Raw genomic sequence first — 26326 nt, forward strand, 5'->3', positions numbered from 1 at the left:
TTGGACTGGATCAGGGCCATTCTTGGGGTCTCTTCCAATTTTCTAGGATTCTATGATATTTCTCCACTACCATATTCTCTAATTTATATAATTACATTCAAACCAGACTTCCATATTTCTCCAACAACAAATTATGGAAGAACCCAAAGTTTACATTCTGGTACAAGTTGTAAGGAACGAAACAATCAAAGTCTATACTCTCCTCAAGAAGTTACTAGACCTAAGCTGCTGACTCTCTTGATTCAGGTACGAAAGAGCCTTATGCTCCGCTGAGGGCCAAAACCACAGGACCTCAAGTCCTCTGGTATTAAATAGGGCCAGACAAAAGGGCAGCCATAGAATCTAATGGGGTTTGTCATCCGCAGACGCTTGAATCTGCACATTTTGTACAGGTTTTCCCTGTACCTTTTGCCACTGATCCATTCAAATATTATGTCCCAATTTATTTTGTCCAATTAATTATATATTCTTTAACCTGCTCTTCTTCACTGTCAAATATAAGTAGCAATTTGTACATTTTACCTATCAAATGACTACAAGCTGTGCATAAAACTTGTGATATCCCCTCCTTCATGCTGCCAGCCCTTCATATTCTCTCTTTCCCTTAACTGATAATATGGCAACCATTGTAGTTTAAACTCTCCACTTTCCAATTTTTCATCCTTTTCCAGAACAGCTTTCTGCACTTCATACATTTAGCTGGTTTTCCCCATCTGAGTTCTTTGATGCGAATGTAGATTATTACTCTGGCTGAAGCTCTTCCGGCATTCCACGCATTAATATAGTTTCTCCCCCATGTGGGATCTTTGGTGTAAACACAGATTTCCACTTCGACTGAAGGTCTTTCCACATTCCATGCATTTATAGGGTTTCTCCCCCGTGTGGGATCTTTGATGTGAACGTAGATTTCCACTCTGACTGAAGGTCTTCCCACATTCTATGCATTTATATGGCCTTTCTCCGGTGTGGGTTCTTTGATGTAAACATAGTTGTCCACTCTGACTGAAGCTCTTTCCACATTCCATGCATTTATATGGCCTTTCTCCTGTGTGAGTCCTTTGATGTGAAAGTAGACTATCATTCCGATTGAAGCTCTTTCCACATTCCATGCATTTATATGCTTTTTCTCCTGTGTGGGTTCTTTGATGTAATCGTAGACTTCCACTATGACTGAAGCTCTTCCAGCATTTCATGCATTTATATGGTTTCTCCCCTGTGTGGGTCCTTTGATGTGAAAGTAGACTATCACTCCAATTGAAGCGCTTTCCGCATTCCATGCATTTATATGCTTTCTCTCCTCTGTGGATTCTTTGATGGGAACTGAGATTTCCACTCTGACTGAAGCTCTTTCCACATTCCATGCATTTATATGGTTTCTCCCCTGTGTGGGTCCTTTGATGTGAACGTAGACCATCACTCCGACTGAAACTCAGTCCACATTCCATGCATTTATATGGTCTCTGCCCCATGTGGGATCTTTGATGTAAACTTAGAGTTCCACTCCAACTGAAGGTCTTTCCACATTCCATGCATTTATATGGTCTTTCTCCTGTGTGGGTTCTTTCATGTAATCGTAGATTTCCACTATGACTGAAGGTCTTCCAGCATTCCATGCACTTATATGGTTTCTCTCCTGTGTGGGTTCTTTGATGTGAATGTAGGGTTCCACTATGACTGAAGCTCAGTCCACATTCCATGCATTTATATGGTCTTTCTCCTGTGTGGGTTTTTTGATGTAAATGCAGAGTTCCATTCTGACTGAAGCTTTTCCCACATTCCATGCATTTATAGGGTTTCTCCCCTGTGTGGGTTCTTTGGTGTCTGCTGCATGAGCTACTGTCTCTGAAGTTCTTTCCACATTCCATGCATTTATAGGGTTTCTCTCCTGTGTGGGTTCTTTGATGTAAACATAGATGCCCACTCTGAATGAAGCTCTTTCCACATTCCATGCATTTATATGGTCTTTCTCCTGTGTGGGTTCTTTGATGTACATGTAGACTATCACTCCGACTGAAGCTCAGTCCACATTCTATGCATTTATATGGTCTCTGCCCCGTGGGAACATTGAGATGTGTGTTTAATTGTGATTTACATTTGCATATTCTCCCACAGACAGGACACTTTCCTTGATCAGAGCCTGAAGTCAGATGTTCAGAAAGTTCGGCATCCTGGGAAGCAGAGGAGTTGTTCTCCCCATTTTTCCTTTCGTTTCCCCTTTTTCTTTTCAGTTCCTTTTCATTTTCAAACTCCTCTTTTTCCATGAAAGGCTCCATCATTTCCATTGACGTCGCAGGTAGCTCCTCATTGTTCTTACTCTGCTGCTCATTACCTGCTTGAAGAAAAAGGAGAACCAATTAGGAGCCAAGCACAGAATCAATCTGAATTACTTTCTTTATCTTGTAATCTCCCCATTCCTTTTAACGTGATTTACTTCTGTTTAGAATATGAGACTCGCTCAGCCAAGAAATAATCAATTCCATTCTGGCCAATTTCCCTCTTATCTCCAATAGACACAGAGGTCTGTCTCTCTTTCCTCTTCAACAGGTGTAGATAGACTAGAGGAAGAAGACTCACTGAAATGGGAAAACGAACTTCCTACTGCCAGTCTTTTCTATCTGTCCCAAGTCAAAGGAAGCCCCTGGTCAGACAGAAAAGGGAAGGTGGACCAAGGCCAGGACTAGAGTCTTTATCCTGCTGAGGGCAATTAGACAAATACGGAATGGGAGCGGGGCCATCTTGGCAGTCAGGGCAATGGCTGGGGCTGGCTGTGTGCAACATGTGTGTGTGAATTCATGGAGGAGAGCAGATGGAAAGATCGGGCAGAAGGAATCTCAGAGCCATTGGCAATAATCTTTGAGGACTCCTGGAGAACAGGAGACATCCCAGAAGATTAGAGGAGAGTAAATATTGTCCCCATCTTCAAGAAGTGGAACAAAAGAGGACCCAAACTATTACCTCCCGGTCAGCCTGACATTAACAGCAGGGACTATTCATCAGAGAGTCTTCCTGATGAAGGGTCTGGAAACCATGAAGCCCTATGAGGAGAGGCTGAGGAAATGGCTGGGGATGTTTAGCCTGGAGAAGAGGTGGTTAAGATGTAATATACTATAGCCCTACATGAAAAAAGCATATGATTTATCAGGATTGAAGAAGAAATGTTAATAGTAGGATATGTTTATTGCATACTAATTGTTTTTCTATTTATTTATTTATTGGGGGCACAGTTATGCAGTGGTTCCAGTCTTCCTTGGAGGGACGGACTCAGACGGTGGTCTTGGGGGGCTCCTGTTTGACCCCCTGACAGTTGGCCTGTGGGGTCTGTCAGGGTTCTGTGTTGTCTGCAAAGTTATCCAACGTCTCCATGAAACCACTGGGAGAGGTCATCCAGGGTTTTGGGGTGCAGTGTCACCAGTATGCAGATGACACCCAGCTCCATCTCTCCTTCCCACTTGACTCCAAGGAAGCTATATCTGGGCTGAACCCGGCCACAGCTGGAATAAAACTGTGTCCAGTTCTGGGAACCACAATTCGGAAAGGATGTGGGCAAATTGGAGCGTGTGCAGAGGAAGGTGACCAGAAATAGTGGAAGGTCTGGAAACCACAAAGCCCTATGAGGAGAGACTTAGGGAGCTATGTTTAGCCTGGAGAAGAGAAGCTTAAGAGGTGATATGATAGAGCCCTGTTTAAATATTTGAAGGGATGTCATATTGAGGAGGAAGCAAGTTTATTTCTTACAGGACCTATTATTATTATACAGGTATATCATCACCATGATATGAGTCCCATACCTGCCCTCATAACACCATCTGCCAGCAGTGGAGGAGACTAGGCCTGACGCATGTTCCTCCCTCTGTCATATATAGTGTGCCTAACTATATTGGCATATTAGAAAGAGGACTAATTGGGGAGTAGTATCTTGGCTACCTGCTCAGGCTGTTCTTGGTAAATTAATGAGATTAATGGAAGAGGATGGGAGCAGATGGGGAAAAAACACTGACGATAGTAAACACCGGGAGGCAGTCAAGGTTAACTATGGAGTGGCAATCAGAGTAGTGCGGAGCAATGGGAGACGCGGCGTTAACAAGATGAAACATAAATACAAGGGAAGGCGAGATCAGTGCTTGAAACCTATCTTACTTTCTATTCACCTTGTTACCCCAAAAGAACTGGGGAGCGTGCCAACCATACCACAGAACCTTTCCTTGCTCCTGTGTAATGCCAGGTTGATCAAAAACAAAACTCATATAATATACGATCTGTTATTGGAGGAAAAAGCCGACTTGGCGTGTTTTACGGAAACCTGGCTGGGGACGATAGCAGCGTAACCTGGGCTTAGGCCCTCCCAGCCAGGTTTGCCATCAAGGAGCAGGTTAAGAGAAGTGGGCAAGGGGGGGGGGGAGATGCCTTGGTCCACAAAAACAACCTTATTTTGACCAGGAGACTGTCGTGAAAACAGACCACATCAAGTCTGAAGGCCAGCGTCAGTCTGGGGATCCTCTTGGCTACCGTCCACCCGTTACTTAACAGACTCTCTGGCCAAGCTGAGGCTCCTGGTCTCAGAGCTGGTGCTGAGACGCACCCATTAGATCTGAAGAGCCTGACTTGAAGGGGATGATGAGGTCCCCAGGCCTTTAATCCTGGGGACCTCAACATCCCCTTCAAGTCAGGCTCTTCAGATCTAATGGGTGCGTCTCAGGAGGTCATGGACACCATGACAAACATGGGCCTGTCCCAATCAGTCTCCAGGCCAAGACTTTGTGCAGGTCATACCCTCGATGTGGTCTTCAGTACGGAGTAATTCAGACCTCTGCCCTGTCATGGATGGACCATTTCCCGGTCAATGCTGGACTGAAGGCCACCACCCAGATCCCCCTGGGGCCTGGAGGACTTATGGCTGATGGAACTGGACAGATTCCAGAAAGCCCTAGAGGGTTCTATCATTGGCAACGACGGAGATTCTGTCCAAGCCTTGGTCAATACCTGGAACACCAATCTTACAGAGGCACTAGACACAATCGCTCCCAAGCGTCCTTTCCAGCCTGCTTCAAATCGTAAATTGTGGTACACAGAAGATCTTCGGAAAATGAAATGGGCTGCGCAACAACTAGAACACTGCTGGCGAAAGGCTCGACTTTTATCTGACAACACACGCCATAGGGACTGCCTTGATTCCTATGGAGTGGCGATGGATGCAGCAAAGAAATCCTCCTTCGCTGCACATATTGTGTCTGCGAAATCTCATCCAGTGGGGCTGTTCAGTGTGTTAAAAATCTGACGCAGATGCCTCCCACCCTAAACTCTCTATTGGAACCAACTAAAGCCTGCTGTGACACATTTAATGACTTTTTTGCAGATAAAATATCTGTAAATAAATATCTGCAGATAAAATATCAGTGCTGTGTAAATTTACAGCGCTTCATAAATAAAGGTTAATAATAATAATAATAATAATAATAATAATAATAATAACAACAGATAAGAGCTGACTTGGACCCAGGCAATATTGCAGAGATGACAAGAGAGGTGTCCAGCAACTCCGCGGACGATGTTAAACTGGATCAATTTAAATCTGTGAGTTCTGATGAAGTGGACTAGCTTCTTGGTAGTGTGAAAAAGACAACCTGCTCCCTCGATCCTTGTCCCTCATGGCTAGCCGTCCAGGGAGGAGATGCAGTAAAGGTGCTCCTTCAATCTATAACCAATGCATCTTTTAGGGAGGGTCAATTTCCAGCTATTGGGGGGGGGAGCCCTTTGACCCTCTGGACAAAAACAACTACAGGCCTGTTTCCCTTCTTCTATTCTTGGGCAAAGTGATCAAGAGAGCGGTTGCCTCTCAGCTCCAAGCAGTTTTGGAAGAAACTGATTATCTAGATCCATTTCAAACCGGCTTCAGGGCAGAATACGGAGTTGAGACTGCCCTGGTCGCCTTAGTTGATGGTCTCCTTCTGGGCATCGACAGGGGAAGTGTGGCCTTGTTGGTGCTCTTGGACCTCTCAGCGGCTTTTGATACCATTGACCATGGTATCCTTCCGGAGCGCCTGAGAGAGTTGGGTATCAGGGGCATTGCGTTGCAGTGGTTCTGGTCCTATCTTTTGGGCAGATTCCAGATGGTGATGCTGGGAGACAGTTGCTCTTCTAAAAGGGAGCTCAAGTCAGGTGTCTTCCAGGGGGCCGTCCTGTCCCCATGCTGTTTTACATTTACATGAAGCCGCTGGGAGAGATCATCCGGAGGCACGGAGAGCAATATTATCAGTACACTGATGACACCCAAATATGGTTCTCCATGCCTCAGACAGCTGCTGTGACTAAGGAAAGCATCTCTCCTCTGAATGATTGTTTTAGGTCAGTAATGGATGAGGAAAAACAGACTCAAACTGAATCCTGGGGAAACAGAGGTATTCGCTATAGAAACCCCAAAGCCTGGGTTGGAGATTTGTCAACCAGTCCTGGACAGGGTCACGCTTCCCCTAAAGGACTGTGTCCGCAGCTTGGGAGTCCTCCTGGGCCTGTCCCTTTGGTTCTCATCCCAGATAGATGTGATGGGCAGGACTGCCTGCTATCAGCTTTGAATGATATGCCAGCTGTGGCCCTACCTGGACCAAAGGGACCAAGAAGCCGTGGTACATGCGCTGGTAACCTCATGACTTGACTTCTGCAACACGCCTTACATGAGGCTACCCTTCTGCCAAGTCCTGAAGCTTCAGTTAGTCCAAAACATGGCAGCCAGACTGGTTGCTGGCAAATCCAGGCTCGACCATATAACACTGGCTGCCAATCAGCTTCCGGGTGCAGTACAAGTTGTTGGTCATCACCTTTAAAGCCCTGCATGGCTTGGGCCCAGGCTACTTGTGGAAATGCCTCTCCCTATACAATCCATTCTGGACTCTCAGTTCCTTGGGGAAGAATGCTTGTCCTGCAGCCACTCACTCACAAACTGCAAGGTTGCGAGTTCAATGCCAGCCAAAGGGCTCAAGCTCGACTCAGGCTTGCATCCTTCTGAGGTCGCTAAAAGGAGTCCCCAGATTGCCGGGGGCAATTAGCTTACACATTGTAAAACCGCTGAGGGATTGCTTAAGTCAGTGGTTCCCAACCTTTCTAATGCCGCGACCCTTTAATACAGTTCCTCATTATGTTGTGACCCCCAATCATAAAATTATTTTTGTTGCTTTTTCATAACTTTAATTTTGCTACTGTTATGAATTGTGTTTTCATTGTTACAAATTGAACATAAATAAAGCGCAGTGATTAATCACAAAAACAGCCTCAGAGGATAGCAATGGCCAGCCCCCTCTGAAGAAACCTGACCAGAAAGCCCCATCATAGAGGGGCAGAGGGGTAGTGGTTCTAAGGCCCGTTACAAACAGGCCATATAGTACGCGCAGAGCGCGTATTAGGGTTAGGAAGGGGCGGTACTTCCGCACCCCCTAACCCTAGAACGTGCTCCGCGTGCACAAAATGGCGGTGGCCGTTCCACATGGCCGCCACCATCAATACATCACGACCGCACCGCCTCCAAACAAGGTGGCGCGGTTGTGACGTATTGGGGCCGCGCCAGGGCACCTGTGGCACCCTTTGCGCAACCCCGGAAGGAGCTCCATTTCGGAGCTCCTTCCTGCTTTGCGTCGCTGGGCGCAGCCTTCAGACGCCTGCGCCCAGCGACGCACTTCTGCGGGGTGTCCTTGGGGCTTGAAGCCCCAAGGACACTCCTTTCCAGGCTGCGGGGAAGCAGCCTTTTGCCGCTTCCCCGCAGCCTGCAAAGCGGCGGATCGGGGCCTCGGAGGCTGCCGGTCTGGCAGCTGAGGCCCCGATACACTGGGGAAAGGGGCGGGTGCAGGCCGCCCCAAACGGGCGGTCTGTAACCCACCATAGTGAAACTGGAACTCATTGGCTATGCTGTCTCTCTGCCTTTTTGCAGAGCTCTATCTTCATGATAGAGGAAGGAAAGGGATGCTGTGGGCAGTTGCTAAGTAAATGAGAGGCCTGGAGGTGGCTGCTGCTTTAATGAGCTTAGCTTGGAGGCCCTTTCTTTAGGATGCGGTGCCCTGGCGACCCCTGTGAAACTGCAATTCGACCTCCAAAGGGGTCCCGACCCCTAGATTGGGAACCACTGGCTTAAGTGCACTGATAAGTAGTATAGAAATAAACTTACTATTGCTATTGCTAAGAACCTACTCCAGCCACTAAAATCCAGATTAGCTGCAACTTTCCAGAGGACTTTCTCTTCTGTTGCTCTGAAAGTGTGGAACGACCTGCTGGAGGAGATCCCTAGACGCCTTCCAGAAGGCTGTCAAGACGGATCTCCTCCGATGGGCCTTCCCAGACTGACCTCCCGATGAAGGATAATCCCCATCTGCCTTTAATGGTCTATTCCAGTAAGGGCTGTTCGACAGTGGAATGCACTTCCTCGGAAGGTGATAGAGTCTCCTTCCTTGGAGGTCTTTAAACAGAGGCTGGATGGCCATCTGTCAGGGATGCTTTGATTTGGATTTCCTGCATGGCAGAATGGGGTTGGACTGGATGGCCCTAGTGGTCTCTTCCAACTCTACGATTCTATGATTCTATGATTATTTTAGATTATGCTATTGACATAACTATTTTAATTGTTGAATTTTTATGATTTCTAATGGTGGGAGGGCTTACGGCTTCATCTATTGTTTTACTGTGTTTTGTATGTTTATTATGTTGTAATCCCACCTTGCTCATATTATTATGATTCTGCTGTCAGTAATGGCCTGGATAAGGGCAAACAAACTGAAGCTTAATCCAAATCAGGGAACAGGGAATCTGCCTCTGATGGATGGGGTCAGGCTCCCCTGAAGTCTCAGGTTTGCAGTTTGGGGGTGTCCCTGGATTCAGGTCTGACCTGGCTGCCCAGCTCTCAGCAGTGTCCAGGAGTGCATTTGCGCGGTTGAAACTAGTGCGCCAGCTGCACCAGTTCCTTGAGAGGCCAAATGTGGCTCCAGTGACACATGCCTCGGTGACATCCCCTTTGGACGACTGTAACGCACACTGTGTGGGGCTGCCCTTGGGACCTGTTCAGAAACTGCTGCGAGTGCAAACTGCTGCAGGCAAGGCCCCTCCCTCCTCAACTGTCATCTCGGCCTCAGAGGGAGCCATCAGGCAGACCCAGCAACATCAGGGACTGCCTGAAGGACGAGACTTCTCCCTCCTTTAACTGTATTTTGTATTGTATTACGATTTTACTGTACACCGCTATGATCATCGCGGAATAGCGGTCTATAAATAAAACATATTATTATTATTATTATTATTGACCAGGGCTGGCTGCAGGGATCATGCCTCTCCCTCTGAAACATCTGCACTGGCAGCCGGTCTGTTTCCGGGCAGAACCCAAGGGGCAGGTCTTGACCTCTATGGCCCTAGACAGCTTGGGTCCAGACTATCTGAAGAGCCATATCTCCCCATAGAAGTCATCCCAAGCACTAAGGTTTGCTGGAGAGGGCTTTCTCTCAGCCCCAGTGGCTTCGCCATAGGTGCGTCTAGAGAGGACGACTCTGGAGAGAGCCTTTTTCTTGGTGGCTGCTCCCAGACGGTGGGACTCCCTGCCACAGGAGGACATCAGGTTGGTCCCAATCCCTGCTCTCCTTCTGCCAGAAAGGCAGCTGAATACATTTCTGTTTAGGCAGCCGTTTGGTGGGTGTGCTCTTTTCATGTTTAATGATTTTTACTGTTTTAAACTATGCTGTTTTTAATCTATGTTTTAAATGTTAGTAGTATTTAATTTAGTTTTAACTTTTATAATCAATGTTTTAGCTCTGTCTTTTTAAAATGTTGTGACCAGCCTTGAATCCCGTTGTGGGAGAAAGGTGGGATATAAATCCTGGAAATAAAATAAATAAATAATGACATTTCAGCTATGCATATGGTATTATAATTCAATGGCATAATTTAAATTTTGCTAGTTATTTATGTCAATAGTATTGCCATTTCATTCTGTGATATATTGGAATTATAATTTATGAGTAATATTATTACAAAACTATTACTAAGGATTCTTATGGCCTGGTACAAGAAGAGGTCATGAATTAACGGACCGGGTGACACCAACCCCACTGACGCCATGGGCTGAGACCATTCCCAAGCCCACTGTCCCTTAATCCCCATTGAGGACCTCTCTTGACCAACATCTAGTACCTGCAGGTGCTTCTCCTTCCATGGAGCCCTGGTCAAAGGGGTCTCCTCCTCCTTCCAGACGGGAGATGAGATCTGGTTTGGGATATGCTGCCAAAGAAAACAGAGAGAGGCCAGTTAGGACTCTGTCAAAGTCCTTAGGCCTTCCAAGGGAGCTCCCTCATACTCAGGCTTTGCCTCTCTGCTCCCTGATTTCTTCCTCTCCACCAAGAAAACCCTAAGATTAGAGAAGTGTCTCTTGCTATATCTCCTGAGAAGGAACGGAAAAGGTCTTTCAGGACTAGCCCTGTCCTTCGGCCATCTCAGGAGGCAGAGGCTGGGTCTTGGGGAGACGCATGTGTGTTTGTGTGTGTGTTTGTGGGGTGACCTGCCTTCTACTTGTTGTCCATTGCCAGCCCAGGCTCTATATACACGGAATGGGAGTGGGAGCCATCTTGGCCAGCAGCCCCATGGCTTGGCCTGGTTCTCTGTGAGATGCGAGTGCGGATGACCCGGCGTAGGAGGACCGGAGGTGGCCCTGCCTTTTCCCATATCTGTTACCAAGCAAAAACCTGGAAGAGTCACCAGGGAGGCCTGGTGTTGCAGTGGTTACATGCAGGTATTGCAGCCATCACAGCCAAAACGGTGTGAGTTTGATTCCTGCCAGGAGCTCCAAGGTCTGCTCAGCCTTGCATCCTTTTGTAGGTAGCTAAAATGACTCCCCAGATTGTTGGGGGGAAACAGCTTACACATTCAGAAGTGCTTAAGTGCACTGACAAGCAGTAAAGAAATGTACAGTCTGCCCTCAGTATATGCAGACTTGCCATCTGAGGATTTGAGCATATGCAGATGGCAAGCCCACAAGAGGGGCTGTTGGCGGAGGAGGAGGTGGCAGAGATGAGGAGGAGGAGGAGAAGGAGAATGAGGAAGAAAGGAGAAGACGAGGAGGAGGAAGAAAAGGAGGATGAGTGGTGGCAGGGCAACAGAGGGGGGTAAGAGGAGGAGGAGAAAGTGGAGGATGTGGGGAAGAGGAAGGAAAAGTAGGACGAGCGGCGGCAGCATGACAGAGGGAGAAGAGGAGCAGGAGGAAGGCAGAGGAGGCGGGTGGGCTGGGAGTGACCCCTGGGAGGCAAGAGGCAGAGGCCAGTAGAAGCCAGGGACCAGGAAGGCAGGCAGCTCCTGCAGGATCCAGGCACCTCCCTCTGCTGTGCCTGTTCTTCCCAGAGGCTCCTTTCTCCTCCTGCGAATGGGGCTGTGGCTGTTCCAGCAGAGAGGCCTCTTGGTGGCCTTGGGGCTGCTCCCCTTCTGCTGGAACAGCCGCAGCCCCATCCGCAGGAGGAGAAAGGAGCCTCTGGGAAGAGCTATGGCGCCCACCTCCCCCCACTGTGCCTGGATCCTGCAGGAGCTGCCTGCCTTCCTGGTCCCTGGGCTTCTACTGGCCTCAGGAAGCCCCTCGGAGAGGAGGAAGAGCAGGAAGGAAAAGGAGAAGGAAGAGGAAGAAAAGGAGGGCAAGTGGCAGCAGGGCAGCGGAGGGGGAGCAGGAAGAGCTGTCACAGTGGCAACAGGGGAAGAGGAGGAGAACAGGAAGAGGAGGAGGAGAAAGACCCGCTGCAGCAGCAGCGACAGGGGAAGAAGTGAAGGAGGAGAAGTGGGGAGAAAGAGCAAAGAAGAGGAAGAGGAGGTAGCCCCTGCTGCCTGCCACAGTGAGAACAGCGAGGCTGGCATTGGGGAGAGGGCAAAGTGCCATCGTCTTAAGTGGTCTCCTTCTTTGAAGATCTTTAAGCAGAGGCTGGATGGCCATCTGTCCCAGGGATGCTTTGATTGAGAGTTCCTGCATGGCAGAAGAAAGGGGTTGGCCTGGATCAGGGCCCTGGGGCTCTCTTTCAACTCTATGATTCTATGGCTCTATGGTGACGTGACACCATTGACTTCTATGGGACCTGAGCATACGCAAATTTTGGTATCCATGGGGGGGGTCTGGAACAGATCCCCCGCAGACACAGAGGGCCCACTGTACTTGCTATTGCTATTGTTATTGGCCACCAGCCAGAATGGAAGTCTGCGCATTGTCCCCCCATATTCCCTAGGGTTGGGGCACAAGACCCCCGTGGAAGTGGAAAAACCATAAAGAACAAAAGCCTTATGTTTCTTCCTGAGAGGACACCTCTCTAGGAATCTCTGGGTCATAGAGACCCCAAGAAGGGCCCTGATCCAGTCCAACCCCTTTATTCAGCCATGCAGGAATTCCCAATCAAAGCATCCCCATTGACAGAGGGCCATCCAGCCTCCAAGGAAGGAGACCCCACTGCTCTCCAAGGAAGGAGTTTGTTCCACTGTCGAACAGCCCTGACTCTCAGCAGGTTCCTCCTAAGGCTGAGCTGGAGTCTCTTTCCTGAACCTTGCTCCATTGAGTCCTAATCTCTGGAGCAGCAGAAAACAAGCTTGCTCCCTCCTCAATATGGCATCTCTTCACGTTTTTAAACAGGAAGAAGTGCCCCCAAAGCAGCCCCTTCCCTGCCGCTCACCCTCTTCCTCCTGAGACCACCGGAAGCGCCCCCGGAAGCGCCCCCTCCCCCTTCCTCCAGCCGAGGAGCCCCTCCCTCCTGGAGAGAAAGGGGCGGAGCCACGGAGGGGGCGCCCCACTTCCGGCTGCAGCAGAGGCGGGGCAAGAGGGGGAGAGCCCTAGTTTTCCCCAGGAGTCCTCCCCCCCTCCCTCCCTCCAGGAAAGGCTGGGCTAAAGCAGAGACTGAGACTAGGCCTGTCTGGAAGGAAGGAAGGAAGCAGAGACACAGCCCTCTCCTCTGGAGGGAAAGGCCTCCCTTACATAGAGAGAGGCACATCTGTACAGGAGCAGCCTCCATCTGGGGTTCATAATGAACTACAGAGGCAAAAGAGTGGAGCCACTGCAACTCCCAGAATCCCCCACGCCAGCCATGCCAGGCTGCTCCCTCGGGGGATTCTGGGAGGTGCAGTCCAGGAAAAGGGCACATTCTTCCGGTTCCTTGTCCCCAAGCCCTTCATGACACCGGTCGGTCGGTGTGTGTGTCTGAGTGCTTCTACGCAGTCTGAGCCGCCATGACGGTTAACGTGGGCCCAAAGCGCTTTACAGCCGTGTAGACAGAAAGCCACACCAAGGATTCCCAGTTCCATAGAGCCCAGGAAGGGCCCTGATCCAGCCCAGCCCCAATGATTGCCTATGAGGAAGTCTGGTTTCTCTATGGGCAAGTGATCCCCAATGATTGCCTATGAGGAAGTCTGGTTTCTCTATGGGCAAGTGATCCCCAATGATTGCCTATGAGGAAGTCTGGTTTCTCCGTGGGCAAGTGATCCCCAATGATTGCCTATGAGGAAGTCTGGTTTCTCCGTGGGCAAGTGATCCCCAATGATTGCCTATGAGGAAGTCTGGTTTCTCTATGGGCAAGTGATCCCCAAAGATTGCCTATGAGGAAGTCTGGTTTCTCTATGGGCAAGTGATCCCCAATGATTGCCTATGAGGAAGTCTGGTTTCTCTATGGGCAAGTGATCCCCAATGCTCGCCTATGAGGAAGTCTGGTTTCTCTATGGGCAAGTGATCCCCAATGATTGCCTATGAGGAAGCCTGGTTTCTCCGTGGGCAAGTGATCCCCAATGATTGCCTATGAGGAAGTCTGGTTTCTCCGTGGGCAAGTGATCCCCAATGATTGCCTATGAGGAAGTCTGGTTTCTCCGTGGGCAAGTGATCCCCAATGATTGCCTATGAGGAAGTCTGGTTTCTCCATGGGCAAGTGATCCCCAATGATTGCCTATGAGGAAGTCTGGTTTCTCTATGGGCAAGTGATCCCCAATGATTGCCTATGAGGAAGTCTGGTTTCTCCATGGGCAAGTGATCCCCAATGATGGCCTATGAGGAAGTCTGGTTTCTCTATGGGCAAGTGATCCCCAATGATTGCCTATGAGGAAGTCTGGTTTCTCTATGGGCAAGTGATCCCCAATGATTGCCTATGAGGAAGCCTGGTTTCTCCGTGGGCAAGTGATCCCCAATGATTGCCTATGAGGAAGTCTGGTTTTTCCATGGGCAAGTGATCCCCAATGATTGCCTATGAGGAAGTCTGGTTTCTCCGTGGGCAAGTGATCCCCAATGATTGCCTATGAGGAAGTCTGGTTTTTCTATGGGCAAGTGATCCCCAATGATTGCCTATGAGGAAGTCTGGTTTCTCTATGGGCAAGTGATCCCCAATGATTGCCTATGAGGAAGTCTGGTTTCTCTATGGGCAAGTGATCCCCAATGATTGCCTATGAGGAAGTCTGGTTTCTCCATGGGCAAGTGATCCCCAATGATTGCCTATGAGGAAGTCTGGTTTCTCTATGGGCAACTGATCCCCAATGATTGCCTATGAGGAAGTCTGGTTTCTCTATGGGCAAGTGATCCCCAATGATTGCCTATGAGGAAGCCTGGTTTCTCCGTGGGCAAGTGATCCCCAATGATTGCCTATGAGGAAGTCTGGTTTCTCTATGGGCAAGTGATCCCCAATGATTGCCTATGAGGAAGTCTGGTTTCTCTATGGGCAAGTGATCCCCAATGATTGCCTATGAGGAAGTCTGGTTTCTCCGTGGGCAAGTGATCCCCAATGATTGCCTATGAGGAAGTCTGGTTTCTCCGTGGGCAAGTGATCCCCAATGATTGCCTATGAGGAAGTCTGGTTTCTCTATGGGCAAGTGATCCCCAAAGATTGCCTATGAGGAAGTCTGGTTTCTCTATGGGCAAGTGATCCCCAATGATTGCCTATGAGGAAGTCTGGTTTCTCTATGGGCAAGTGATCCCCAATGATTGCCTATGAGGAAGTCTGGTTTCTCTATGGGCAAGTGATCCCCAATGATTGCCTATGAGGAAGTCTGGTTTCTCTATGGGCAAGTGATCCCCAATGATTGCCTATGAGGAAGTCTGGTTTCTCTATGGGCAAGTGATCCCCAATGATTGCCTATGAGGAAGTCTGGTTTCTCTATGGGCAAGTGATCCCCAATGATTGCCTATGAGGAAGTCTGGTTTCTCTATGGGCAAGTGATCCCCAATGATTGCCTATGAGGAAGTCTGGTTTCTCCGTGGGCAAGTGATCCCCAATGATTGCCTATGAGGAAGTCTGGTTTCTCTATGGGCAAGTGATCCCCAATGATTGCCTATGAGGAAGTCTGGTTTCTCCGTGGGCAAGTGATCCCCAATGATTGCCTATGAGGAAGTCTGGTTTCTCCGTGGGCAAGTGATCCCCAATGATTGCCTATGAGGAAGTCTGGTTTCTCTATGGGCAAGTGATCCCCAAAGATTGCCTATGAGGAAGTCTGGTTTCTCTATGGGCAAGTGATCCCCAATGATTGCCTATGAGGAAGTCTGGTTTCTCTATGGGCAAGTGATCCCCAATGATTGCCTATGAGGAAGTCTGGTTTCTCTATGGGCAAATGATCCCCAATGATTGCCTATGAGGAAGTCTGGTTTCTCTATGGGCAAGTGATCCCTAATGATTGCCTATGAGGAAGTCTGGTTTCTCTATGGGCAAGTGATCCCCAATGATTGCCTATGAGGAAGTTTGGTTTCTCCATGGGCAAGTGATCCCCAATGATTGCCTATGAGGAAGTCTGGTTTTTCCATGGGCAAGTGATCCCCAATGATTGCCTATGAGGAAGCCTGGTTTCTCCGTGGGCAAGTGATCCCCAATGATTGCCTATGAGGAAGTCTGGTTTTTCTATGGGCAAGTGATCCCCAATGATTGCCTATGAAGAAGTCTGGTTTCTCTATGGGCAAGTGATCCCCAAAGATTGCCTATGAGGAAGTCTGGTTTCTCTATGGGCAAGTGATCCCCAATGATTGCCTATGAGGAAGTCTGGTTTCTCTATGGGCAAGTGATCCCCAATGATTGCCTATGAGGAAGTCTGGTTTCTCTATGGGCAAGTGATCCCCAATGATTGCCTATGAGGAAGTCTGGTTTCTCTATGGGCAAGTGATCCCCAATGATTGCCTATGAGGAAGTCTGGTTTTTCTATGGGCAAGTGATCCCCAATGATTGCCTATGAGGAAGTCTGGTTTCTCTATGGGCAAGTGATCCCCAATGATTGCCTATGAGGAAGTCTGGTTTCTCTATGGGCAAGTGATCCCCAATGATTGCCTATGAGGAAGTCTGGTTTCTCTATGGGCAAGTGATCCCCAATGATTGCCTATGAGGAAGTCTGGTTTCTCCGTGGGCAAGTGATCCCCAATGATTGCCTATGAGGAAGTCTGGTTTCTCTATGGGCAAGTGATCCCCAAAGATTGCCTATGAGGAAGTCTGGTTTCTCTATGGGCAAGTGATCCCCAATGATTGCCTATGAGGAAGTCTGGTTTCTCTATGGGCAAGTGATCCCCAATGATTGCCTATGAGGAAGTCTGGTTTCTCTATGGGCGAATGATCCCCAATGATTGCCTATGAGGAAGTCTGGTTTCTCTATGGGCAAGTGATCCCTAATGATTGCCTATGAGGAAGTCTGGTTTCTCTGTGGGCAAGTGATCCCCAATGATTGCCTATGAGGAAGTTTGGTTTCTCCATGGGCAAGTGATCCCCAATGATTGCCTATGAGGAAGCCTGGTTTCTCCGTGGGCAAGTGATCCCCAATGATTGCCTATGAGGAAGTCTGGTTTTTCTATGGGCAAGTGATCCCCAATGATTGCCTATGAAGAAGTCTGGTTTCTCTATGGGCAAGTGATCCCCAAAGATTGCCTATGAGGAAGTCTGGTTTCTCTATGGGCAAGTGATCCCCAATGATTGCCTATGAGGAAGTCTGGTTTCTCTATGGGCAAGTGATCCCCAATGATTGCCTATGAGGAAGTCTGGTTTCTCTATGGGCAAGTGATCCCCAATGATTGCCTATGAGGAAGTCTGGTTTCTCTATGGGCAAGTGATCCCCAATGATTGCCTATGAGGAAGTCTGGTTTCTCTATGGGCAAGTGATCCCCAATGATTGCCTATGAGGAAGTCTGGTTTCTCTATGGGCAAGTGATCCCCAATGATTGCCTATGAGGAAGTCTGGTTTCTCCGTGGGCAAGTGATCCCCAATGATTGCCTATGAGGAAGTCTGGTTTTTCTATGGGCAAGTGATCCCCAATGATTGCCTATGAGGAAGTCTGGTTTCTCTATGGGCAAGTGATCCCCAATGATTGCCTATGAGGAAGTCTGGTTTCTCTATGGGCAAGTGATCCCCAATGCTTGCCTATGAGGAAGTCTGGTTTCTCTATGGGCAAGTGATCCCCAATGATTGCCTATGAGGAAGTCTGGTTTCTCTATGGGCAAATGATCCCCAATGATTGCCTATGAGGAAGTCTGGTTTCTCTATGGGCAAGTGATCCCTAATGATTGCCTATGAGGAAGTCTGGTTTCTCTGTGGGCAAGTGATCCCCAATGATTGCCTATGAGGAAGTCTGGTTTTTCCATGGGCAAGTGATCCCCAATGATTGCCTATGAGGAAGCCTGGTTTCTCCGTGGGCAAGTGATCCCCAATGATTGCCTATGAGGAAGTCTGGTTTTTCTATGGGCAAGTGATCCCCAATGATTGCCTATGAAGAAGTCTGGTTTCTCTATGGGCAAGTGATCCCCAAAGATTGCCTATGAGGAAGTCTGGTTTCTCTATGGGCAAGTGATCCCCAATGATTGCCTATGAGGAAGTCTGGTTTCTCTATGGGCAAGTGATCCCCAATGATTGCCTATGAGGAAGTCTGGTTTCTCTATGGGCAAGTGATCCCCAATGATTGCCTATGAGGAAGTCTGGTTTCTCTATGGGCAAGTGATCCCCAATGATTGCCTATGAGGAAGTCTGGTTTCTCTATGGGCAAGTGATCCCCAATGATTGCCTATGAGGAAGTCTGGTTTCTCTATGGGCAAGTGATCCCCAATGATTGCCTATGAGGAAGTCTGGTTTCTCTATGGGCAAGTGATCCCCAATGATTGCCTATGAGGAAGTCTGGTTTCTCCGTGGGCAAGTGATCCCCAATGATTGCCTATGAGGAAGTCTGGTTTTTCTATGGGCAAGTGATCCCCAATGATTGCCTATGAGGAAGTCTGGTTTCTCTATGGGCAAGTGATCCCCAATGATTGCCTATGAGGAAGTCTGGTTTCTCTATGGGCAAGTGATCCCCAATGATTGCCTATGAGGAAGTCTGGTTTCTCTATGGGCAAGTGATCCCCAATGATTGCCTATGAGGAAGTCTGGTTTCTCTGTGGGCAAGTGATCCCCAATGATTGCCTATGAGGAAGTCCGGTTTCTCTATGGGCAAGTGATCCCCAATGATTGCCTATGAGGAAGTCTGGTTTCTCTATGGGCAAGTGATCCCCAATGATTGCCTATGAGGAAGTCTGGTTTCTCCGTGGGCAAGTGATCCCCAATGATTGCCTATGAGGAAGTCTGGTTTCTCTATGGGCAAGTGATCCCCAATGATTGCCTATGAGGAAGTCTGGTTTCTCCGTGGGCAAGTGATCCCCAATGATTGCCTATGAGGAAGTCTGGTTTCTCCGTGGGCAAGTGATCCCCAATGATTGCCTATGAGGAAGTCTGGTTTCTCTATGGGCAAGTGATCCCCAAAGATTGCCTATGAGGAAGTCTGGTTTCTCTATGGGCAAGTGATCCCCAATGATTGCCTATGAGGAAGTCTGGTTTCTCTATGGGCAAGTGATCCCCAAAGATTGCCTATGAGGAAGTCTGGTTTCTCTATGGGCAAGTGATCCCCAATGATTGCCTATGAGGAAGTCTGGTTTCTCTATGGGCAAGTGATCCCCAATGATTGCCTATGAGGAAGTCTGGTTTCTCTATGGGCAAATGATCCCCAATGATTGCCTATGAGGAAGTCTGGTTTCTCTATGGGCAAGTGATCCCTAATGATTGCCTATGAGGAAGTCTGGTTTCTCTATGGGCAAGTGATCCCCAATGATTGCCTATGAGGAAGTTTGGTTTCTCCATGGGCAAGTGATCCCCAATGATTGCCTATGAGGAAGTCTGGTTTTTCCATGGGCAAGTGATCCCCAATGATTGCCTATGAGGAAGCCTGGTTTCTCCGTGGGCAAGTGATCCCCAATGATTGCCTATGAGGAAGTCTGGTTTTTCTATGGGCAAGTGATCCCCAATGATTGCCTATGAAGAAGTCTGGTTTCTCTATGGGCAAGTGATCCCCAAAGATTGCCTATGAGGAAGTCTGGTTTCTCTATGGGCAAGTGATCCCCAATGATTGCCTATGAGGAAGTCTGGTTTCTCTATGGGCAAGTGATCCCCAATGATTGCCTATGAGGAAGTCTGGTTTCTCTATGGGCAAGTGATCCCCAATGATTGCCTATGAGGAAGTCTGGTTTCTCTATGGGCAAGTGATCCCCAATGATTGCCTATGAGGAAGTCTGGTTTCTCTATGGGCAAGTGATCCCCAATGATTGCCTATGAGGAAGTCTGGTTTCTCCGTGGGCAAGTGATCCCCAATGATTGCCTATGAGGAAGTCTGGTTTTTCTATGGGCAAGTGATCCCCAATGATTGCCTATGAGGAAGTCTGGTTTCTCTATGGGCAAGTGATCCCCAATGATTGCCTATGAGGAAGTCTGGTTTCTCTATGGGCAAGTGATCCCCAATGATTGCCTATGAGGAAGTCTGGTTTCTCTATGGGCAAGTGATCCCCAATGATTGCCTATGAGGAAGTCTGGTTTCTCTGTGGGCAAGTGATCCCCAATGATTGCCTATGAGGAAGTCCGGTTTCTCTATGGGCAAGTGATCCCCAATGATTGCCTATGAGGAAGTCTGGTTTCTCTATGGGCAAGTGATCCCCAATGATTGCCTATGAGGAAGTCTGGTTTCTCTGTGGGCAAGTGATCCCCAATGATTGCCTATGAGGAAGTCCGGTTTCTCTATGGGCAAGTGATCCCCAATGATTGCCTATGAGGAAGTCTGGTTTCTCTATGGGCAAGTGATCCCCAATGATTGCCTATGAGGAAGTCTGGTTTCTCCGTGGGCAAGTGATCCCCAATGATTGCCTATGAGGAAGTCTGGTTTCTCTATGGGCAAGTGATCCCCAATGATTGCCTATGAGGAAGTCTGGTTTCTCCGTGGGCAAGTGATCCCCAATGATTGCCTATGAGGAAGTCTGGTTTCTCCGTGGGCAAGTGATCCCCAATGATTGCCTATGAGGAAGTCTGGTTTCTCTATGGGCAAGTGATCCCCAAAGATTGCCTATGAGGAAGTCTGGTTTTTCCATGGGCAAGTGATCCCCAATGATTGCCTATGAGGAAGCCTGGTTTCTCCGTGGGCAAGTGATCCCCAATGATTGCCTATGAGGAAGTCTGGTTTTTCTATGGGCAAGTGATCCCCAATGATTGCCTATGAAGAAGTCTGGTTTCTCTATGGGCAAGTGATCCCCAAAGATTGCCTATGAGGAAGTCTGGTTTCTCTATGGGCAAGTGATCCCCAATGATTGCCTATGAGGAAGTCTGGTTTCTCTATGGGCAAGTGATCCCCAATGATTGCCTATGAGGAAGTCTGGTTTCTCTATGGGCAAGTGATCCCCAATGATTGCCTATGAGGAAGTCTGGTTTCTCTATGGGCAAGTGATCCCCAATGATTGCCTATGAGGAAGTCTGGTTTCTCTATGGGCAAGTGATCCCCAATGATTGCCTATGAGGAAGTCTGGTTTCTCCGTGGGCAAGTGATCCCCAATGATTGCCTATGAGGAAGTCTGGTTTTTCTATGGGCAAGTGATCCCCAATGATTGCCTATGAGGAAGTCTGGTTTCTCTATGGGCAAGTGATCCCCAATGATTGCCTATGAGGAAGTCTGGTTTCTCTATGGGCAAGTGATCCCCAATGATTGCCTATGAGGAAGTCTGGTTTCTCTATGGGCAAGTGATCCCCAATGATTGCCTATGAGGAAGTCTGGTTTCTCTGTGGGCAAGTGATCCCCAATGATTGCCTATGAGGAAGTCCGGTTTCTCTATGGGCAAGTGATCCCCAATGATTGCCTATGAGGAAGTCTGGTTTCTCTATGGGCAAGTGATCCCCAAAGATTGCCTATGAGGAAGTCTGGTTTCTCTGTGGGCAAGTGATCCCCAATGATTGCCTATGAGGAAGTCCGGTTTCTCTATGGGCAAGTGATCCCCAATGATTGCCTATGAGGAAGTCTGGTTTCTCTATGGGCAAGTGATCCCCAATGATTGCCTATGAGGAAGTCTGGTTTCTCCGTGGGCAAGTGATCCCCAATGATTGCCTATGAGGAAGTCTGGTTTCTCTATGGGCAAGTGATCCCCAATGATTGCCTATGAGGAAGTCTGGTTTCTCCGTGGGCAAGTGATCCCCAATGATTGCCTATGAGGAAGTCTGGTTTCTCCGTGGGCAAGTGATCCCCAATGATTGCCTATGAGGAAGTCTGGTTTCTCTATGGGCAAGTGATCCCCAAAGATTGCCTATGAGGAAGTCTGGTTTCTCTATGGGCAAGTGATCCCCAATGATTGCCTATGAGGAAGTCTGGTTTCTCCATGGGCAAGTGATCCCCAATGATTGCCTATGAGGAAGTCTGGTTTCTCTATGGGCAAGTGATCCCCAATGATTGCCTATGAGGAAGTCTGGTTTCTCTATGGGCAAGTGATCCCCAATGATTGCCTATGAGGAAGTCTGGTTTCTCTATGGGCAAGTGATCCCCAATGATTGCCTATGAGGAAGTCTGGTTTCTCCATGGGCAAGTGATCCCCAATGATTGCCTATGAGGAAGTCTGGTTTTTCCATGGGCAAGTGATCCCCAATGATTGCCTATGAGGAAGCCTGGTTTCTCCGTGGGCAAGTGATCCCCAATGATTGCCTATGAGGAAGTCTGGGTTCTCTATGGGCAAGTGATCCCCAATGATTGCCTATGAGGAAGTCTGGTTTCTCTATGGGCAAGTGATCCCCAATGATTGCCTATGAGGAAGTCTGGTTTCTCTATGGGCAAGTGATCCCCAATGATTGCCTATGAGGAAGTCTGGTTTCTCCATGGGCAAGTGATCCCCAATGATTGCCTATGAGGAAGTCTGGTTTCTCTATGGGCAAGTGATCCCCAATGATTGCCTATGAGGAAGTCTGGTTTCTCTATGGGCAAGTGATCCCTAATGATTGCCTATGAGGAAGTCTGGTTTCTCTATGGGCAAGTGATCCCTAATGATTGCCTATGAGGAAGTCTGGTTTCTCTATGGGCAAGTGATCCCCAATGCTTGCCTATGAGGAAGTCTGGTTTCTCCATGGGCAAGTGATCCCCAATGCTTGCCTATGAGGAAGTCTGGTTTTTCCGTGGGCAAGTGATCCCCAATGATTGCCTATGAGGAAGCCTGGTTTCTCCGTGGGCAAGTGATCCCCAATGATTGCCTATGAGGAAGCCTGGGTTCTCTATGGGCAAGTGATCCCCAATGATTGCCTATGAGGAAGTCTGGTTTCTCTATGGGCAAGTGATCCCCAATGATTGCCTATGAGGAAGTCTGGTTTCTCTATGGGCAAGTGATCCCCAATGATTCCCTATGAGGAAGTCTGGTTTCTCTATGGGCAAGTGATCCCCAATGATTGCCTATGAGGAAGTCTGGTTTCTCTATGGGCAAGTGATCCCCAATGATTGCCTATGAGGAAGTCTGGTTTCTCTATGGGCAAGTGATCCCCAATGATTGCCTATGAGGAAGTCTGGTTTCTCTATGGGCAAGTGATCCCCAATGATTGCCTATGAGGAAGTCTGGTTTTTCTATGGGCAAGTGATCCCCAATGATTGCCTATGAGGAAGTCTGGTTTCTCTATGGGCAAGTGATCCCCAATGATTGCCTATGAGGAAGTCTGGTTTCTCTATGGGCAAGTGATCCCCAATGATTGCCTATGAGGAAGTCTGGTTTCTCTATGGGCAAGTGATCCCCAATGATTGCCTATGAGGAAGTCTGGTTTCTCTATGGGCAAGTGATCCCCAATGATTGCCTATGAGGAAGTCTGGTTTCTCCGTGGGCAAGTGATCCCCAATGATTGCCTATGAGGAAGTCTGGTTTTTCTATGGGCAAGTGATCCCCAATGATTGCCTATGAGGAAGTCTGGTTTCTCTATGGGCAAGTGATCCCCAATGATTGCCTATGAGGAAGTCTGGTTTCTCTATGGGCAAGTGATCCCCAATGATTGCCTATGAGGAAGTCTGGTTTCTCTGTGGGCAAGTGATCCCCAATGATTGCCTATGAGGAAGTCTGGTTTCTCTGTGGGCAAGTGATCCCCAATGATTGCCTATGAGGAAGTCCGGTTTCTCTATGGGCAAGTGATCCCCAATGATTGCCTATGAGGAAGTCTGGTTTCTCCGTGGGCAAGTGATCCCCAATGATTGCCTATGAGGAAGTCTGGTTTCTCCGTGGGCAAGTGATCCCCAATGATTGCCTATGAGGAAGTCTGGTTTCTCTATGGGCAAGTGATCCCCAAAGATTGCCTATGAGGAAGTCTGGTTTTTCCATGGGCAAGTGATCCCCAATGATTGCCTATGAGGAAGCCTGGTTTCTCCGTGGGCAAGTGATCCCCAATGATTGCCTATGAGGAAGTCTGGTTTTTCTATGGGCAAGTGATCCCCAATGATTGCCTATGAAGAAGTCTGGTTTCTCTATGGGCAAGTGATCCCCAAAGATTGCCTATGAGGAAGTCTGGTTTCTCTATGGGCAAGTGATCCCCAATGATTGCCTATGAGGAAGTCTGGTTTCTCTATGGGCAAGTGATCCCCAATGATTGCCTATGAGGAAGTCTGGTTTCTCTATGGGCAAGTGATCCCCAATGATTGCCTATGAGGAAGTCTGGTTTCTCTATGGGCAAGTGATCCCCAATGATTGCCTATGAGGAAGTCTGGTTTCTCTATGGGCAAGTGATCCCCAATGATTGCCTATGAGGAAGTCTGGTTTCTCTATGGGCAAGTGATCCCCAATGATTGCCTATGAGGAAGTCTGGTTTCTCCGTGGGCAAGTGATCCCCAATGATTGCCTATGAGGAAGTCTGGTTTTTCTATGGGCAAGTGATCCCCAATGATTGCCTATGAGGAAGTCTGGTTTCTCTATGGGCAAGTGATCCCCAATGATTGCCTATGAGGAAGTCTGGTTTCTCTATGGGCAAGTGATCCCCAATGATTGCCTATGAGGAAGTCTGGTTTCTCTGTGGGCAAGTGATCCCCAATGATTGCCTATGAGGAAGTCCGGTTTCTCTATGGGCAAGTGATCCCCAATGATTGCCTATGAGGAAGTCTGGTTTCTCTATGGGCAAGTGATCCCCAATGATTGCCTATGAGGAAGTCTGGTTTCTCTGTGGGCAAGTGATCCCCAATGATTGCCTATGAGGAAGTCCGGTTTCTCTATGGGCAAGTGATCCCCAATGATTGCCTATGAGGAAGTCTGGTTTCTCTATGGGCAAGTGATCCCCAATGATTGCCTATGAGGAAGTCTGGTTTCTCCGTGGGCAAGTGATCCCCAATGATTGCCTATGAGGAAGTCTGGTTTCTCTATGGGCAAGTGATCCCCAATGATTGCCTATGAGGAAGTCTGGTTTCTCCGTGGGCAAGTGATCCCCAATGATTGCCTATGAGGAAGTCTGGTTTCTCCGTGGGCAAGTGATCCCCAATGATTGCCTATGAGGAAGTCTGGTTTCTCTATGGGCAAGTGATCCCCAAAGATTGCCTATGAGGAAGTCTGGTTTCTCTATGGGCAAGTGATCCCCAATGATTGCCTATGAGGAAGTCTGGTTTCTCCATGGGCAAGTGATCCCCAATGATTGCCTATGAGGAAGTCTGGTTTCTCCATGGGCAAGTGATCCCCAATGATTGCCTATGAGGAAGTCTGGTTTCTCTATGGGCAAGTGATCCCCAATGATTGCCTATGAGGAAGTCTGGTTTCTCTATGGGCAAGTGATCCCCAATGATTGCCTATGAGGAAGTCTGGTTTCTCCATGGGCAAGTGATCCCCAATGATTGCCTATGAGGAAGTCTGGTTTTTCCATGGGCAAGTGATCCCCAATGATTGCCTATGAGGAAGCCTGGTTTCTCCGTGGGCAAGTGATCCCCAATGATTGCCTATGAGGAAGTCTGGGTTCTCTATGGGCAAGTGATCCCCAATGATTGCCTATGAGGAAGTCTGGTTTCTCTATGGGCAAGTGATCCCCAATGATTGCCTATGAGGAAGTCTGGTTTCTCTATGGGCAAGTGATCCCCAATGATTGCCTATGAGGAAGTCTGGTTTCTCCATGGGCAAGTGATCCCCAATGATTGCCTATGAGGAAGTCTGGTTTCTCTATGGGCAAGTGATCCCCAATGATTGCCTATGAGGAAGTCTGGTTTCTCTATGGGCAAGTGATCCCTAATGATTGCCTATGAGGAAGTCTGGTTTCTCTATGGGCAAGTGATCCCTAATGATTGCCTATGAGGAAGTCTGGTTTCTCTATGGGCAAGTGATCCCCAATGATTGCCTATGAGGAAGTCTGGTTTCTCCATGGGCAAGTGATCCCCAATGATTGCCTATGAGGAAGTCTGGTTTTTCCATGGGCAAGTGATCCCCAATGATTGCCTATGAGGAAGCCTGGTTTCTCCGTGGGCAAGTGATCCCCAATGATTGCCTATGAGGAAGCCTGGGTTCTCTATGGGCAAGTGATCCCCAATGATTGCCTATGAGGAAGTCTGGTTTCTCTATGGGCAAGTGATCCCCAATGATTGCCTATGAGGAAGTCTGGTTTCTCTATGGGCAAGTGATCCCCAATGATTGCCTATGAGGAAGTCTGGTTTCTCTATGGGCAAGTGATCCCCAATGATTGCCTATGAGGAAGTCTGGTTTCTCTATGGGCAAGTGATCCCCAATGATTGCCTATGAGGAAGTCTGGTTTCTCTATGGGCAAGTGATCCCCAATGATTGCCTATGAGGAAGTCTGGTTTCTCTATGGGCAAGTGATCCCCAATGATTGCCTATGAGGAAGTCTGGTTTTTCTATGGGCAAGTGATCCCCAATGATTGCCTATGAGGAAGTCTGGTTTCTCTATGGGCAAGTGATCCCCAATGATTGCCTATGAGGAAGTCTGGTTTCTCTATGGGCAAGTGATCCCCAATGATTGCCTATGAGGAAGTCTGGTTTCCCCGTGGGCAAGTGATCCCCAATGATTGCCTATGAGGAAGTCTGGTTTCTCTATGGGCAAGTGATCCCCAAAGATTGCCTATGAGGAAGTCTGG

At 48.4% G+C, this 26326-nt stretch overlaps 1 pseudogene; it reads right to left on the bottom strand.

Annotated features, from left to right (window-relative positions):
* Positions 1–532: 532 nt before the first annotated feature.
* Positions 533–26326, bottom strand: part of LOC149278102 (uncharacterized) — a 250232-nt pseudogene continuing 224438 nt past the window's right edge.

The sequence above is a fragment of the Sceloporus occidentalis genome, unplaced genomic scaffold (assembly GCF_023333645.1).
Source record: "Sceloporus occidentalis isolate IW3139 unplaced genomic scaffold, rSceOcc1.0.p SCAF_201, whole genome shotgun sequence".
Classification (NCBI taxonomy): Eukaryota; Metazoa; Chordata; class Lepidosauria; order Squamata; family Phrynosomatidae; genus Sceloporus; species Sceloporus occidentalis.